This window comes from Myodes glareolus, chromosome X (genome assembly GCF_982192425.1).
Source record: "Myodes glareolus chromosome X, mMyoGla1.1, whole genome shotgun sequence".
NCBI lineage: Eukaryota > Metazoa > Chordata > Mammalia > Rodentia > Cricetidae > Myodes > Myodes glareolus.
In genome coordinates, this window is record NC_142053.1 from 123,816,899 (window position 1) to 123,832,210 (window position 15,312).

General features: G+C 37.2%; 1 pseudogene; it reads right to left on the minus strand.

The window, feature by feature from the left end:
* Nucleotides 1–994: 994 nt before the first annotated feature.
* Nucleotides 995–8,169, minus strand: LOC125408232 (odorant-binding protein-like; annotated as a pseudogene).
* Between the last annotated feature and the right edge of the window lie 7,143 nt (nucleotides 8,170–15,312).

Below are 15,312 nucleotides of genomic sequence, written 5' to 3' on the forward strand. Positions count from 1 at the left end.
CGTGATCTAACCAGATTCTCGGAATTTGGTCGGATTCTCTGAATGTGGCTGGCCCGAAGTCTTTCTGAAAAACCATTGACTATGATACTGGGACCTGTTTCCTCTGCATATTCTGGATTTTGGGGATCCAGTCTGTTTGGATACTCACCTTCCTGGTCCTGGAGGGAGGGGGGAGGAACTTGAACTTCCCACAGGGCAGGAAACCCTGACTGCCCTAAGGGACTAAGAGGGAGGAGGAGAGGGAGTGGGGGGAGTGGGAGGGTGTTGGGAAGAGGGGCGGAAATGGAAACTTTTATAATTTAATAAAATTTACTTTCAAAAAAAAAAAAAAGCTTTAAAGGCCATTTTCACCAATTCCTGTATAGGAGTTTGGGCACCATCCTCAACCTTTTCTTTAACTCTTTCCTAATATCTGGTACTGACTGAGGAAGCAGAATTAGTAGAAAAGGAACCTAGCTGCTTTTCTATCTGAGAGAGATTTGGAAGAGAAAAGGGAGCATGGGAGGTGCTAACCCAGTGAGCACAAGGGGTCCAGGAGTGGAGGGGGAAGGGAAGGTGGAAGTTGTCCTTGAACCTCCAAATTGGGAACGGGAGGGGAAAGAATGTTGCTCTACAGGAGGGGGTTGGGAAGTGAGGGCTTGAGGGAGTGAGGGAGGAGCCAGTGCCTCAAGCAGTAGGGGGCTGTGAGACACTGGCTACTAAGGGGAAGTGGGGGTGAGAGCACAGAGACCAAAAACCATGGAATTATATGTAAGTTTTGTTCAGTTCATTTGTGTCAGACAGGCTCAATTTAAAAAGATTTTTGTAAGAGGCTTACAAGGGCAGCAGCAGACCTGGCTTTGAACTAGAAGTGCCCTTTTTAGAGTTTATGCCAACCTATGTGACCTAAGTCCACTTTTGCGTGTCCACCAAGATGGCTCTTAGGTCCAAAAGGGGGTGCGGAGATTGAATGCCCAGCATCCCAGGACAAACAGATCTCTGCCTCAGTCAAGCGTTATCCTACAGGATTGACCACCACCTGGGACTCAAATTCCTGGCATGAGCTCACAACTTCAACAGGAATCCGAAAACGACAAAAATAAGGACGAATGGGTCCCCCCAAAACCATATAGCATAGACAAGAAAAGGGACACACCAAGACACAGCCTCTATAGCCCAGAAGCTGGTTTTAAGTGTGGTGTAGAGAGCTCGAGATTGTAGACTAGGGGCCTTTCAATATATGGCCTTCCACTTGGAAAGGGCCTGCCCTAGCTTGGTGGAACCTCCATAATGTTAGGAATATTTCCTAACGTGAGCTCCTAGCCGCTGCAAAATTCCCAATCAAGCCAAATCAAAGCAAGCCAAGTCAAGAAATATTCATGTTTAATGAGACTTCTGCACTCTCAGGTGGCCCTGATGGGGAAACCGGGAAGGTGTGGAAATGCAACCCCCAGGAGGAAGAAAGGGAGACCACATGTACCTCTTTCAGGGGATCACTTAAATACCCTGGGGAGTGGTCTTGACCCCACACCCAGGGAGGGGTCAGGACCTGGCCTGCTGGGATTTGGAGTCCAGACCAAGCCTGGGATAGATGCCAGGGGCTGAGGCCTAAGCTCCCAAGTTGACACTTTCTTTTTTCCATTTGATATTTTTGTTGCTTCTTTGGTGTTTTGACTTTACTTAAGGTCAATATTGTTGTAGTAATGAGTACTTGAATCTGGGTTGTGTACTTGATTCTATTGGCCTATACATCTATTTTTGTACCTGTACCAGATTGCAAGTTTTATCATTCTGTCTACATTTTAAGATTATGATAGAATTACACCACCATATGCCCTTAGTACTCTCTTCCATATTTATAGATTCTTTTGCAGGAATTGTTCTTATTAACATATTTGTGTATGTTTTTTCCTATGTTTTCCAAATTGATAAAGATAGCCTACTCTGTCTGAATAATGATAATTATATGTTTACAAGCTGACCATTTGGTATTGAATAACCAATTATTCTACTCCTCCATGGAAAGATAATATCTCCCAGTCTTCATGTTCATTAGTTGCATGTGTGTGATATCTGTAGGGCTGAGACCTCGTGATATTTCCCCAATATCTACTTTGGCATCCCTATTGTTGTCTTCCTTGTTCTGCTGCTGTTGAGGCCGTCAAATAGATGACACTTTGTGGGGGTAGCTTCTGATACTGCTAGGATATAGAATCTCAGACCAAACATCATGGTCTTCTAGATCCTTCTATCTTTATGCCATCTCTTACACAAGGTTCCCTGAACCTTAGGTATGGGGATGTTTTTGCATATATTTATTGAGACTAAGCTCCACATCTCTGTCTTCTGATTGATTGTGGTTTTTCTGTAATGGTCCAATGTGTTGAAAATAGAAGATTTTTTTCATGAGAGGTGAAGTATACAATTTTCTGTGGGTATAAGCACATAATTTTTTTGTTTGTTTGTGTGTGTGTGTGTGTGTGTGTGTGCGTGTGTGTATGTGTGCGTGCGTGTATGTGTTTTGTTGCTTTTGCTCTTTGGCTGCTGCTATTGTTAGGGGCTATGCTGGTTTAGGAAAGTAGCAGTTATTTCATCATACATCACATCACATCACTGGTCCTGAGTTGTATCATTACTAATTAAAATTCAAACCCACATGAGCACTGGGATGGTTCAGTTAGAAAAAGTGCTTCCCTCTAAAGTATGACTGGAGTTGAATTCTTTTTATATTTTATTTTTAAAATAATCTTATTTGATATTCTAATCACAGTTCACTCTCCCTTCAATCCTTCCATTTGCTCCATCAGCTCTTCAGGTAGAGTGAGGCCATCCATGGGGAGTCAACAAAGTCTGTCACTTCACTTGAGGTAGTATCAAGGCTGAAAAGATCAACATGCTTTTACCATGTCTGTGACAAATAATATGCCACAATCGTAACTATAGTAAAAATTTTCAAATGACAAAGAACATTCTCTTGATGAAATATTCCTCATTATAAAAATGTTACCATAGAACCTTTGTCCAACAACAGATGGGAACAGAGGCCATGACCCACATTGGAACACTGGACTGAGCTCCTAAGATACAATTGGAGAGTGGAGGGAGTGAGACTATGAGCAAGGACTTTAAGATCATGAGGGGGTCATCCAACGAGACAGTTTACTTGAGCTAATGGTAGCTCACCAACTCCAACTGGACTGGGGGTGAACAAGCATGGGGACAACCAAGCCCCTTGGAAGGGGGTTGACAGCTGGGGAATATTGAGGGGCAGTCTGAGGGGCAGACACTGGGATGTGTCTCTACTTTCATATACAGGCTTCATGGGATCCTATTCTCTTTGGATGTAAACCTTGCTCAACCTAGACGTAGTAGGGAGGGCCTTGGACTTTTCACAGGGTGGGGTGCATGGCACTCCCTTAGGGTTGGAGAGATGGGAGGAGGGTTTGTGGAAGGAGAGGGAGGCGACTATGAGGAGAGGAGGGAGTAGGAATTTGGATTGGTATTTTTTTAAGTAATAAAAAGGAAAAAACAACAAAAATATTAGCAATTTTGAATAAAATCTTTCATATTGTTTTATAAATAAAAAATATTCTATGCGTCATTTATATCACTGTAAGATTTTCTGCGTTAAAAGACACATAATATCCAGTCTTGATTTTGCATAGTTTGGAGTTTATCTTTTCCTTGTTTACATACTTATCTCTAAACTTTAATGTAATAAGCACAAATCCATTCAAATATCAAGATGTTTAGGCATAGCTTCTGTTTCTACTTACCTATAAAAGGTAGTTATTTAGGAAAAGAATCTGTAAAGAAACATAAGTGGGGTAAAGAGTGACATAAATGTTCTCATTAGATAATGAGGGCAGTTTTCCCAAGAATTATTGCTGGAAAAACAACAGAAAGCTAGCATACGACTAAGATATAATCCGAATCAGGTATCTTACTGAATTGGTAAGTAGGTAGATAAATGATAGATGGATAGACAGATAAACTCAGTAAGTCTATATACATATTTATAAATGATTTGGTGAAGAAAATACTCAAATATGTTACCTGTAGCCAGAATATCTTGAATGTTTTCTGGTGGAAAGTTCTTTTCCTTAGCAAATTCCTCAAGTTTTTCATATTGTTCAGGAATCAAAGTTAGACCTTTTCCTACATTGAATGAATGCCAATGTCAGAGACATGTCCAGTAGAATTCTGCAGAATTAACATTGCTTCCTTAGTGTCCTTCCATCATATGCAATGGAAAAATGCCAACTGCTCCAATTTCCTCTACCCTGGGTGGATCAATACAGACAATGATAAATTTTCCCCAAGTTCCATGGACACATTTCATGACATTTATATGGTGATATGACATCACTTTTCAGTGTTTCATGATGCACCAAAAAAAATATAAACTACTTTTCTAGAGAATTCACTCATCTCAATCCTAACCACTTTCAAAAACATAACACAAGAGAATCACGAAAGCCTATCAATGGAACCTTCACATTTCTCCCAAGTCTACACTCTAGACTTCATGGTTTAATTTTGTGCTTGATCAAATGACACTCAAAAATGGTCTGAACTTTGGAAAAATAATATTTATTCTATTCTTTCTAGAGAGGAAACATGAACATAAAGTCTTCCAATACCATCCCGGTCAGCCCTAGTCTTCAGTGATCATGCTATTCAAATTACAATATAATGTAAATTAGATCTACAAAACAATCAGATTGTTATTTAGTGGACAGGGGTATAGAAATACCATGATACTATATTTGGAGGATGAATCTGACTTAATCCTCATTTGCAGGGTGATACTTTTGTTACCATTTCAGAGAAACCACTACCATTCTTATCAACAACAAAAATCAAATTTGTTTTCTGGCCAACTCTATTGACATCCACATTGGTAAAGATTATGTTCTCTGATGTTCCATGCACAGGTTTAAATATGTTGTCTCTGTCATGTATAATAATGGAAATAATTAAAAACTCAGTGTCACTCATTTTTCTACTTTGTTTGATATCACCTGTTGACTAAACATTAATCTTGATCCCGATTGTAGCAATCATCCCTGATTCGCTATCATATGACGTATGTGTGCAAAGATATTTCTATAGCCATTGATTTTACATATCCAAACATAATACAGTGATCATATTTTACACTATTTAAACCTGATAGTGAGTCCTATGTACAGACACTTTCCTTTTTCTCTGAATTCCTTGTGTCAAGACCTGTGGGGGTAACTCTTCTAGGTATGCTTTCTGTTTTAACAAGATCCAAAAGGTCACTTGTCAATTTTTTGAAAGTATAAAACTTTGGTGTCAAGACTGGTGTTGGGGGGGTGCAGGCCTTTAAACCCAGCACTCAGGAGGCAGAAGCATGCAGATATTGGTGAGTTCAAGGCCAGCCTGGTCTAAAAGAATTACTTCCAGGACAGGCTCCAAAGCTACAGAGAAATCTGGTCTCACAAAATAAATAAACAAAGAAACAAACAAATAAATAAATAAATAGTGTCACACCATGATAATATTTGATGGACAAGTGGATATATATGCAAAAGAGACCATACTAATTAGAAATATGCACAAAAATTTTCATTTTGTAAGATTATTGATGGGAAAAATGTAAGAATGAGCATTTTAAATTTTCAAAAATCATATTAAGGATGTATGTTTGACTCTCTGTGTGTGAGTGTTTCTATGTGTGGATACCTCTGTGTGAGTGTATGGGTGTGTTTGTGCATGTTTGTGTATATGTGTGTGTTTGTTTGTGTGTGATATTTCTACTGACTGACACTGATTAAATGATAAAAGATTTTTATGGAAAATGATCATTTTCTATTACAGGACTGCTTTTTAATATCTATGCAAGGTTAGGAAAGCATTTCACTCACCAGAAGAATGTATCCCCTCTTCATTTAAGATCAACCAAATTTATACTGTTTATAATTTAGTTGAATAATGTTGCTATTGTTTTAGTATTTTTACAAAATTAAAATAGTCAATCTGAAATTCATAAACAGAATTTCCCCTAATTGCTTTTGAAAATTAAATTCTATGATCCAATGGTCCAAATGTTGTGATCTCTAAAAATATGAGAAAAGGGAACTTTAAAATAGCACCATTAATTTAAATTTTCCATAAATCTGGAATGTTAGATAAGGACTCTAATATAAGTACTTGTTTGCTTGAGGCATTAAGTTTGCAAAGATGTTTGAGGCCATTGAGACCAATTAGTGAGTGACAGGCCTATCCAATAACAAACCGAAATACTGTATGAAAGAAAAAAACACTGAATATTATCTAGAAATAAATTTCCATGTAGAGAACTATTTGGAGATATTTTCTTAGCATTAATGGTATCTTCAGGTAATGTTGGTTTTCTTCATGTAAACTAAGATGACCTAGAAAGTACTATGACTTTGTAGCATATCTCAGTTCATTGAAAGGATTAATAAATTTTCACGTAACCAAAAATTGTTCCATGTTTATGTACCTATGGGTGGCTGAGGTGTCAGCATGAATGTGCTCACCCACATATAATGATTTTGTTCTTTAAGGAAGCTTCCAGATCCCATACTTAACTGGGCTCTGTAGTTGCCATCTTCTTGTCTATACCCAACATCTTTGATCTTTGAGCATTGGCTATTTGTACTAAAAATCAAACAGACAAATATTGCTTACTGTTCATATCTTTTGAATTCATATTAACGATCTTCAAGTGTTATAATTAGCTTGATAATTTAGTGTCTCTGAACAGTGTTCAAAGCTAGACGGGATGTATCTCTGCTTATCTTACTTTTCATAATTCTTGTTCAGAAAATATCATCCTGTTTGTAATCATACATATGAATTACTTTATTTGTGGCAATTTTCCCAAGTGCTATGAAGATTCTATTTTCTTCCTTGTCCAAATTTCACTTAGTTTTGAATATTCACTTAGTATGAATTTCAATATTTTAATTCTCTTGTTCTAGTCCAACAATAATATGTACACAGGATTTTATGAATGTGTTTTAGGTGCTTTTATGTCTAACCTAAAGCTACAATGGTGGCAGAAATGGTTGTAAGTATTTTAAGCTTAGTGCTATACATACACTCTTTCGTTGAGCATAGTCACTCAAATGTCAGAGACAGTCTTTGAAACTAGAACATCAGAGACATGAATTTGAAAATAAGATTTTACTGACCTGTTTGTGGAAGACTTTTTATGGCATCAATGCTTAAATAAAATAACATGTACGGTTTTTCCCAATTGCTCACACATACATCTCAACTTACTAGAAATGAATTTTTTACAGTTGTTTGCACCTAATAATAAGACATGAAATTCAATCACAAGCCTCCAGCAACAGGGATTTCTCAGGAAACCCTCATGGAATTGACGACAGTGTCTAATTTCTGTATGGTGTCCAGACTTAGCCCATCATGGAATAACATAAATACATTTCTGAAGATGAGGTTTTCCATTTCTTACCAGAAAAAGAACATTCACCTGTAAGTTAAACAACATAAAATCTGTGAAATGTAAACAGTCTGCTCAGTTTACATGTTTGACAATTTGCTTACTTGACATAAAATGTGACTCCCATTTTACTACATGCCTCACTACAAGTAAGTTCATGAACAAAGATTCTCAGAGGTTCTCCTTTCTCTATCTTGTCAACATTGTCAGCAGCGATGGCAATGGTAACCTACTTTCCTTCAAGCTGAAAAAAATAACAAAGTCCATTGGTATGTAACTTGGTACTCACATCTCTTATCCCAATCTTTGGAAATACATAAACTAACTAGAAATATAAAATAAATAATATTTTATTAGTTAAAAATTATGCTTCAAGGTATGTCGAGTAACAGGGTAATACAATGACTCGATATACATAGCATTTGGTACCTGAGACCTTTTGGAACTACCCATGTTTAGGTCTCTTAAGCTCTGAAATTCAGTCCATAGTTTCCTTATTTCAATTGTTTCATCTTTGAGAAATCTGGTTGGAAAAGTGAATATGAGTGAAAGTCAGAAATGTTTTTACATGAATATCGACTTGTATGAACAAACTGAATGACACAACAGATCCACAGAATTAAGCTATTGAAGAACATCAAACCTATGTGCAGACCAAATGAATTTGCCCCAGCATGAGCATGTGCCAGACCAAATGCCAAGGTCAGCAGCAGAAATTTTACCATGGTGGTGCCTGTCTTTGCTCTTCTGCAGTAGCTTAAAGTAGGATATTGGTTGTGAAGGAACTGAACTGACAAACAAACTAGCTGATAAACAACTAGTTAGAGGAAGTTTCACGGAATCAACCAATGATTCTGCACCACAACAACCTGCATCTGTCCATTATTTCCTCTTACCCTGCTGAATAGTATATAATCTCATATCCCTAAACTAATTCGGTTAGACTAAGTGTCAGATTCTGTTGAGATGATTAATTGAGCATTCCTGTCAGAAAGTAATAACTTCACGTGAGAGTATTTAAGCAATCGTTTTACCTTCAGAACTGTACTTGTGGGTAAAGGTCAAAATGCATCTGAATATATCATATATGATTCATTTAAAACCATGGCATGAGTTTTGGAGCTGGGGATAACAGAAGAGACCTGACATGCCACATTTGTCTTTTTATATCTCACTGAGTAGGAACTTTTATGGTGCCTGACATTTGCCTGCAAATATCATGAATTCAATTTTCTTTACAATGGAATAGTTATAACATGGTGTACCTGTATCACTATTCACTATTTCTTTATCCATTAGACAGCTGTATAACATTTAGGTAGTTTCTGTTTCCTAACTGTTGTGAATAGAGTAGCAATGAACATGAATGAAAAAATACCTGTGGAATAGAATATCAAGTCATTTAGGCATTTTCCAAGGAGCTGTATAACTGAGTCGCAAGGTACATATTTACTTTCAGAAAACTGTGTATTCTCCACAGTTTCCAGAGTTGCTATACAATTTTGAAATACCAACAAAAGATATCTCTGGTCTCCTTCTTCAATCTCTCTCTCTCTCTCTCTCTCTCTCTCTCTCTCTCTCTCTCTCTCTCTCTCTCTCTCTCCAGTTACCTCACCCATTTTGATGGACTGTCACTTTTTTGATACTTTTTGTTTTAAACTTGTCATGTATTCTGGATATTCATTATCAACTGGCATGTTTCCTTACACTAGACATAAACTCACAATTTCTTGGGTACTAGAGGCTATGAAAGATGACGTGCCTCATGGGATTACATATTTCATTTCTAAACTATGGTTCAATGAAAGTTTGGGTTAGGAAGGACATTGCCCAGCCCTGTTCTTCCTACTTGTGAGGCCATTAGGGACTAAGCATCAGTTCCAAAGCTAAGGGAATAATATAGCCCTGCTTAAATTCATAAGGCCACAAACAAAACTAAAATAAATAATTCTGTAAAAAGCACGTGTTAGGCAAAGGGGAGACTTGACAAGATAGGAATGATACCAATGAGAAGAATTTTCAGAATGTTTTACACATGTGGGACATTGTCAACAATTTTTAAAAAGCATGTTGCTGGAGATATCTATGACAAACCATTTTTTAAAAAATGAAAAAGAAATTATTGTGGAGTATGGGATGAAATGTGAAATACTGATGCATTCTGTAGATTCACATTCAGGGACCTGGGCCCTTGAGACACATAAATTCTTCAACAAAATCGTTCCAACCAGCTGCAAGACCCACTCCTCTCTTTGGCGACACTCAGAATGTGCGTTTTCTCCAAATTCTAGAAGTATAAAAACAAAAGTGCAATGGACAGTAGTTTTCATTCTTTCTTTGTGTAATTTTTGTTTTCTGTTACCAGTCAGTAAGAATGAGTGGAAAATCCACTTTATAATCCAATTACAGACTGATGACATGCTCCTTTGTTTGTTTACTTTTTCAATCTAAGTAGATGATTGACTGACTACTGTTTTGCAAGAATTCAGCTGCTGTATTTCTTGGCTTGATGTTAAGGATCAATATGAAAAGAGGCGGGCGCCTATTTCACTATTGCCTCCACCATTTTGCCAGGGTTCAGTCACTGGGCACAGATATATTGTAACACATTTTTATGCCTTCCACTGGGAGTTTTATCTTATATTCTCAGAAGAAGTAAAGTGACTCGTTGAATGATTGCCTCATTTCATTATTTTCTATAGTCCTCTGATCAAATCCTTACTCCTTTATATTAGCTGTATTTTTTACTAATGCTATCAGGAATATCACTATACATTTTGAATACATATGTTGTTATAAATAATGTGCTTAAAATTCTGAATACGTGTGTTGTTATAAATAATGTATTTACATATGGTATCAATATATGAACTTTCTATCATGTATTTCTTTCATGTATATCAACCTCCAAATATCTAAATTTTAATCAACTTTACCTCTTTCCCTCTGCCCACCTCCTCTTTCTGCATCATAGGGCAGTGCAGAATGATAATTTTTCTAAAGCAGTTTTCCTCTATTTTATTCAAAATTTTAAAGCTTCAAGTGAAACATTCTCCTAAATCCCACGTACAAAAATGTAAAGAATATCCATTAGCAATATGCTCCCTAACATTCTTAATGAAAAATCTTGCTTTTTTTTAAATTCACAAATTAATAACCAACTTTAGACCCTAATAATTTATAAAAATGTTTTTGTCTGTTATGCACTCTGTTATAAATATCCACAAAATGAATCAACTATGATGACTCCAAAAATCATTGCTCTTTAAGTTTCAGTTGAGTGGAAAATAGAATACCCAACCACAAGCAGTGCCTTTAGTTTAGGATTCCTATATCATCAAATTCAATTATCGCCATCCATTCAGGTAAACATCAAATTGGAATAGATTTATTTTATTATTTTCTCTTTCCATCATCTTTCCTCTTCTGTATGGCAAGAATATGCCCTGGGCATTCACACTGTCCTTGCTGGAGTAAAAGCATATTCATTCTGTGGTTATTACTTCACCACTATACCTTGAAGTCCCTAATATTAAAAGGTTGCTAAAATTTACTTCTCTCCACCTCACTGGAGATCATAGAATAAAATATTCATTCAATGATGTTTTCTCTAAATGATTTCCTAAGGTCAATTTCCATGTTCATAGACTCTAACCTGATCAGTTCAAAATGTTTCAGATCTATGGTTTTATTGCTATTGCTAGAACTTCAAGCACTATATTGAAGAGGTATGGAGAGAATGGACAACTTTGTCGTGTTCCTGATTTTAGTGGATTAGTTTTGAGTTTTGCTCCATTTAATTTGATGTTAGCTGTTGGCTTGCTGTAAATAGCTTTTATTATCTTTAGGTATGATTCTTGTATCCCGAATCTCTCCAACACCTTTATCATAAAGGGGTGTTGAATTTTGTCAAATGCTTTTTCAACATCTAATGAAATGATCATAAGTTTTTTCTTTCAGTTTATTTATATGATGGATTACATTGATAGATTTGCGTATGTTGAACCAGCCCTGCATCTCTGGGATGAAGCCTACTTGATCATAATGGATAATTTTTCTAATGTGTTCTTGGATTTGGTTTGCCAGTATTTTATTGAGAATTTTTGCGTCGAGACAACATAAGGGGATCAAGGGGATTCGAATTGGAAAGGAAGAAGATAAACTTTTGTTATTTGCAAATGATATGATAGTGTACAGAAGCGACCCCAAAAACTCTACCAAAGAGCTTCTACTGCTGATAAACACCTATAGTAATGTGGCAGGATACAAGATCAACTCCAAAAAATCAGTTGCCCTCCTATACACAAAGGTTAAAGAATCAGAGAGGGAAATCAGAGAAGCATCACCTTTCACGATAGCCACAAAGAGCATAAAGTATCTTGGGGAAACTCTACAAAGGGAAGTGAAAGACATATTTGACAAGAACTTTAAGTCTTTGAAGAAAGAAACTGGGGAGGATACCAGAAAATGGAAAGATCTCCCTTGCTCTTGGATAAAGAGGAGCAAAATAGTAAAAATGGCAATTCTACCAAAAGCAATCTATAGATTTAATACAATCCCCATCAAAATTCTTCACAGACCTTGAGAGAATAATAATCAACTTTATATGGAAAAACAAAAATCCCAGGATAGCCAAAACAATCTTATACAATAAAGGACCTTCTGGAGGCATTGCCATCCCTGACTTCAAACTCTATTACAGAGCAACAGTATTAAAAACAGTTTGGTACTGGCATAAGAACAGAGAAGTCAACCTATGGAGTCGAATAGAAGACCCGGATATTAACCCACAAACCTATGAGCACCTGATTTTTGACAAGGGAGCTAAAAAGATACAATGGAAGTAAGAAAGCATCTTTAACAAATGGTGCTGGCATAACTGGATGTCAACCTGTAGAAGAATGAAAGAAGATCTCTATCTATCACCATGCACAAAAATCAAGTCCAAATGGATTAAAGACCTCAATATTAATCTGACCACATTGAACCTGATAGAAGAGGAAGTGGGAAATAGTCTACAAGACATGGACACAGGAGACCACTTCCTAGGTAGAACCCCAGTAGCACAGACAATAAGAGGAACAATGAATAAATGGTACCTCCTGAAACTGAGAAGCTTCTGTAAAGCCAAGGACACTGTCAGTAAGACAAAAAGGTTACCCTCTGACTGGGAGAAGATCTTCACCAATCCCTTATCAGACAAAGGTCTGATCTCCTAAATATATAAAGAACTCAAGAAACTAGACACTAAACTAATTATCCCAATGAAAAAAAAAGGGGTACTCAACTGAACAGAGAATTCTCAACAGAAAAACTTCGAATGGCCAAAAGACACTTAATGTCATGTTCAACCTCCTTAGCAATCAGGGAAATGCAGATCAAAACAACTTTGAGATACCATCTTATACCTGTCAGAATGGCTAAACTCAAAAACACAAATGATAACCTATGCTGGAGAGGATGTGGAGTAAGGGGAACACTCATCCATTTTTGGTGGGAATGCAAACTTGTGCAGCCACTTTTGAAAGCAGTGTGGCTGTTTCCAGGAAACTAGGAGTCAACCTCCCTCAGGACCCAGCAATTCCACTCTTGGGACTATACCCAAGAGGTTCCCTATCATACTACAAAAGCATTTGTTCAACTATGTTCATAGCAGCACTATTTGTAATAGCCAGAACCTGGAAACAACCTAGGTGCCCCTCAATAGAAGAATGGATAAAGAAAGTGTGGTTTATATACACATTAGAATACTACTCAGTGTTAAAAAATAATGACATCTTGAATTTTGCATGCAAATGAATGGAAATAGAAAATGCTTTACTGAGTGAGGTAACCCAGACCCAAAAAGAGGAATATGGTATGTACTCATTCATAAGTGGATTCTAGCCATAATTAAAGGTCTTTGAGCCTATAATTTGTGATCCTACAGAAGCTAAATAAGAAGGTGAACCTGAAGAAAATCATATAGTTATCCTCCTGGATATTGGAAGTAGACAAGATTGCCAGGCAAAACTTGGGTGCACGGGCGTGGGGTGGGGCCTGGATGTAAGGGGAGATGGGTAGAGAGAAGGGAGAAGGGGAGAATTCTGGAAAGCTTGGGGGAATGGGATGGGTGGGATGGAGGAAGGATGGATATGGGAGCAGGGAAGTAAATATCTTAATTAAGAGAGCCATTTTTGTGTTTGCAAGAGACTTGATTCTAGAGGGGTTCCCAGGTCCAAGAAGAGGTCTCCAGAGTGTTCCTTGGGCAGCAGAGGAGACGGTGCCTGAACTGGCCTTGTCCCATAGCCATACTGATGAATATCTTGCATATCACCATAGAACCTTCATCTGGCAATGAATAGAGGTAGAGACAGAGACACACATTGGAGCACTGAACTTAGCTCCCTAGGTCCAAATGAGGAGCAGAAGGAGGGAGAATGTGAGCAAGTCAGGATCACTGGGCTGCGTCCACCCACTGAGATGGAGGGACTGATCTAATGGGAGCTCACCAAGGCCAGCTGGACTCAGAGTGATGAAGCATGTGATCAAAATGGACACTCTGAACGTGGCTGGCAATGAAGGCTGACTGTGAAGCCAAAGACAATGGCACTGGGTTTTGATTCTACTGCATGGACTGGCTTTGTGGGAGCCTGGTTTGTTTGGTTGCTCACCTTTATAGACCTGGATGGAAGGGGGAGGACCTTGAACTTCCCAAGTGGCAGGGAATCCTGACTGCTCTTAGGACTATAGAGGGAGGGGGAGGTGGGGAGGGAGGGGGAGCGAAAAGTGAGGCCCAGAAGAGGTGGAAATTTTTAATAAATAAATTAATTAAAATTTAAAAAAAGACCTATGGTTCAACTGGAAATAGATTTAGTATAATGGAAAATGACTCTGACATTTTTGATTGTCGTTATTGGTTTCCCATCAAAAATGTGTCTATGATTAATGATGTATTTCCTTGTGCTTGTCAAGATAATTCTAGGTACCCACTGACAACTGCCTCCTTTACACTTTCCATTATAGAGTATCGTTTTAATTTCCCAAATTGATATCCATACTTTAGGCTCAATGAGTTATAAAATAAGACACAAATTCTTTTATAAAAGCATACTGATCATTAGAATACAAAGTTGAATCAGCCATGAGAAACTGAAAATTTCTTTATTTTTAGTTGAGTGACAAATCACCTCAGAGTCCCCAATATCAACAGTTCCCTTTGCCTTTGGCTTCATATTAAATCCTAAGCAATTTGCCTCATTTGTTCAGGTTGAGGTCAAGTCAGGACAGTTTGTAAATATTTTCTTCTTCCTCTGTCTTACTCTCTTCTCTGACATTAATGTGCTGGTAAAATGTCTGTGTCTTTGTTTGTGTATACACATATGCACAAACTTAGTTAAGGGTTTTGTTTTCTGAAAAGCTTTATGGAACACTATATAAATTCATTCATTCCAGTTCCCTTGCTTTAAGATATACTTACCAACAGTCACATGAGTTCATCAAATTAGCACAAATTTGAATATGATAACAATTACTTTAAAATAATTCCTAAATAATGGCAGAGACTGTGGAATGGTTCAGAAGGAGTAAATATATGGAGCAATTGGTGTGGTTATAATATAGTATCTTAAAATTAAAGAAGCAAGATTTTACTATTCAAATGAATGTCTGGTAAATATATTTGTTTATTTTGAACACTGTGAACCATTTTTTCATTTCTTTCACATTCTATTGATTTTTATTTTATGTTAATCTTATGAGTGATGATCCTTAACATCTTATTTTGATCTTTTATTCAGGATTCAACCAAGAATAGTAACTATTCCATGGTCACAGAATAAAGTACCCAGGATGTTTACACATAAAATCCTTCTCTAAGAGCACACTGC